This window comes from Chrysochloris asiatica, unplaced genomic scaffold (assembly GCF_000296735.1).
Source record: "Chrysochloris asiatica unplaced genomic scaffold, ChrAsi1.0 scaffold00014, whole genome shotgun sequence".
NCBI lineage: Eukaryota > Metazoa > Chordata > Mammalia > Afrosoricida > Chrysochloridae > Chrysochloris > Chrysochloris asiatica.
In genome coordinates, this window is record NW_006408532.1 from 14,323,727 (window position 1) to 14,328,008 (window position 4,282).

Genomic DNA, 4,282 nt, shown 5'->3' on the forward strand with positions numbered 1-4,282 from the left:
CCAAGTGGCAGCATCGATGTACTCAAGCGTGGCAACAGTAGTGAGGTTGGCCCAGGATCAGGCAGTGTTCCGTTCTGCTGCGCATAAGGTCGTTATGGGTCAGTACCAACTCGATGGCACCTAACAACAACAACAAAGTGGTCAAGGCAGTCATAGCACTAGTATTTTCATTTGGGGAATGGGGGTAGGAGTAAGAGTTAGGGTTAGGGTCAGGACTATGGCTTGGTCTTGGGTAGGCTTAGGAATTCATTTAGTTTTAGGGTGCTAGTTAGGACTAGGGTTAGTGTCAGGGGTAAGGGTTTTGCTAGCGCTGGGAGTTAGTTAGGCGTGGTCTAGGTTTTAGGGTTACAGTTAGGTTTATTTTTATTTATTTCATGAAATCTATTTGGAAGTTCTGTAACTATATTAGTCTCTCTATTTATGAGGGGTTTTTTTGTAGTTTTTGTGCAACTGCATCTCTGGTTCTCTATTTTCAGTCTTATAGGTCTGTTTTACTTTGCATATTTCTATATCTGGGTTGAATCTAGGTGATATTGTTAGTCTCAGATTATTGTCTGCTGTTGTTAGTTCTCTGTGCCAAGAACTCCCTTTCATATTTTATGTAAGGTTAGACTGTTTTGTTTTTACCAATTCTTTTCCTTTCTGTTTATCCAAAAATGACCTAATTTCATTATCATATTTAACGAACAAATTTGCTGGATATGTGATTCTTGGCTGGCAGGTTTTTTGCTTCCAGAGTTCTATATATGACATTTGCATTGTCTTCTTGTCTGCATAGTTTCTGTTGAGAAATCAGAGCTTAATCTTATTAGTTCTCTTTTGTAGTTATTTCCTTGTCTTTGGTTTTGAAAAGTTTGATTATAATGTCTTTTGGTGTCTATCCTGTTTGGAGTTCAATTAACTTCTTGAATAGCTATCTTCTCATCTTTCATGATGTTAGGCAAGTTTTCTTCCAAAAACTTTTGGACAATATTCTCTGTTTTGTTTTTGTTGTTGTTGTTTTTTAATCTCTTTTAATCTCTGTCTGTTCTGGAATATCATTCACACATAAATTATACCTCTTGACTTGTTGTTGTTAAGTGCCACTGAGTCAGTTCATAACTACCCTGTATTGAGTTGCCTAGGAGTGTCTGGTGGGTTTGAACCACCGACCTTGTGATTCAAACCTACCTTGCAGTCCAGTGTTTATCCTACAGTGCCACACCAGTACTTCTTCTCTTTATGGTGACCACATAAATCTTAGGATCTCTTTGGATTTTTTTTTTTTCTTTCTTTCTTTTTGTCTGATTGTTCCTCTAGCGGATAAATATTGAGAGATTTTTTTCTACAAACTCAGTAATTTGGCTTTTCATTGACTCAATTCTACTTCTTTGCCCTTTCAGTGTATTTCCTATTTCTGAGGTCTTAATCTTCTGACTTTCTAATTGATGTTTTTGTATAGTTCCCATTTTTTTTGATATTTTGTCAGTTTGCTTCCTGAATTTTTCTATGGCTTTGTCTATGTTTTCCTTGATTTTATCTATAGTTGTCTTGGTCATTCTCTCAATCCATTGAAGTTGCCTAATTAGCATTCTTTTAAATTCCTTAACCAGGTAGTTCCAATGCCAATTCTGGTGTTATATTTTCTGACCCTATATTTTGTTCATAAGGAGCTCTGGTAGCATAGTGGTTACGAATCAGGCTGTGAACCGCAAGGTCAGCAGTTCGAAACTACCAGAGGTTCCGTGGGAGAAAGATGAAGCGTTCTGCTCCCGTAAAGATTTACAGCCTCGGAAACCCTGTGCAGGGTCGCTATGAGTTAGAACTGACTCCACGGCACTTAACAACAACAACATATTTTGTTCATATGTTTGAGGCACTCTGTCTTGTTTGTGTATGTGTTTGTGTAAGCTGAAATTATGTGTTTTTTTTTTTGTCTGAGACATAGTGGTGTCTTTTTGTTGTTGTTGTTGTTAAGTGCCGTCGAGTCGGCACTTGGAAATCCTCTGGGGTAGTTCGACTCTATCCTATATGGTTGCTATGAGTTCACATGGACTTGGTGGCAGTGAGTTTGATTTCGTGGGAAGAATGGCTGGTCTCAGAAATGGTGAAAATTTTGGAGAGTGGAAATATGTCTGACTTCCAGCTCATAGGAATCAACTTTGGGCTGATCCTGGTGATTGATTTGAATTTCTCCTCTTGAAGTTATACAGCCCTGACACTAGCTTATACCATGATACATAAAAAACAAATAAAACCCGTACAGAAATGTTTACAATAAAAGCATCGGTGAACCTTAAAAACATTTTGCTAACTGAAAGAAGCAAAGGAACACATACTGTATGTTTCCATTTATAACCAATGTCCAAACTAAGCAAATCTATAGAGACAGAGGTGTCCTGGTGTGGTGCTGTGGGTTGATGTGCTGGACTGCAAAGGCAGTTTGAGCTGAAATGTCGGTGGTTCAAGCTCACTAGCTGCTCCTGGGAAGCCTTACATAGGGTCGGAACCAACTCGACGGCACTTACCAAAAACATAGAAATGAGAAGAAGGTTACTCATTGGCTAGTGGGGCAGATGGTGTGGGTGGAGTGGGGTTGGGGAAAGGGAGGTTGAGGAGCAAAAGTTAACAGGTACAGCGTTTCCTTTTTGGATGATAAATATGTCATTAAATTGACTGATGTTGGCTGCAAATTTTTGTGACTATATCAAGTCATTGAATTATATACTTTAAGCAGATAAACTCTGTGTTATGTGAATTCTATCTAGACAAAGTTGTTTAAAAATAAGGATAAAATCTGTCATTCCATACCTCTTTTCCACTCCTAGGTCTATTCCTCATAACTATCTTCTTTTAGTTCTTTTGGGGATTCTTGAATTATCGTCTTTGGACTGAATCTGATGGCCCTTCATAAATACTTACTCATATTTCCTCGCCTCCTGAGATGTTTTTTCATTTTCTCCTTACATATTTTCATGTCTGAGCCTCTCTCTCTGCCTCTTCATATACATAACATGTAATAAGAAAAAGGCTAAAAAGATTCATGAACTCCAAAATGCTAATGGTACGTATCTCTCAGTGGTGGAATATGGGTAATTATTTTTTTTCCTTTTGTTTCTCTGTATTTTCTAATATTTCAGTAATGACTAGATGTTATATAATTGAGCAAACCTAAAGCAAATGCTAGGAATTTTGGTTGGCCGTGTTTCAGAGAATATTTTAAATGCCTTTTTCCCTTTGGTTGGTGAGAGCAGTTTCATGAATATTTTTAATTCCTTTGTTATTAGGCAGACCTGTTAGCTTAATTCTCCCTTTTGTTGATGATAGAGATTTTACCTAAGATGAGACCTTACCTCCAGGTGAGAACCCCCTCTACATGATCGCTCTAATTCTGTGCTCAAAATGATTGTGTTAGCACTATGCTTAAAAGCTTTCTATTGCTCTTCATCATCCACTAAAGAAAAATTCAGATTCTTGCTCATGGCATAGAAACCTTTCATATCCTAATCCAACTTGCTTTCCCTAGACTTTATTCTCATTGTTAGAGCATGTGCAAGGGTTGGAATGAAAAATAGATTTCACAGCCTTTGAGAGTTCACAGAATATGAACAGGCAGCGCCTGCTCAATAGCTGTGCTGGTCTGATGTTCGAGAGAAGCAGGGATCACGATGGCATTTCAGAACCCTGAGTAACTGTGTCCAATGAACAAGTAAAGGTTCATCATCTGTGCTTTATTTTGGACAAAATGAAGAAGCCTAGATTAAACACAGAAAGAGGAGATGGTTTTTAGGGAAATGAGCTATGAAAAAGAGTAGGGAGAAGAGGAGAGCCAGCTGATAATGCCATACCTTTGTCTGTAGGTGGAGTGATGAATAATTTTAACTTATACTGTATGTCCACCACTCATCTGCCAGTTTGTCATACTTTGGTGATTGGCATGTTGCTCTGATCCTGGAAGCTATGCCACTGGTATTTTAAATACTAGCAGGATCACCCAGGGTGGACAGGTCTCAGCTGAAGTTCCAGATGAAGACAGACTAGGAAAAAGGAGAGGCAGACTACTGCTGAAGGTTTAGCCACAGAAAACTTTATTAACAGCAGCAGATCACGCTCAGATATAGTGCTAGAGAATGAGCCTCTCAGGTTGGAAGTCACTCAACATAGGACTAGAGAAGAGATGCCTCCTCAAAGTAGAGTTGACCTAGATGGTACAAAAGGGTAAAGTTTTTGGAACTTTCATTTGCAGATAGATACACACAAAATGAAGAGAAATAGCTGCAAATACATTTTAAATAATTGGAAC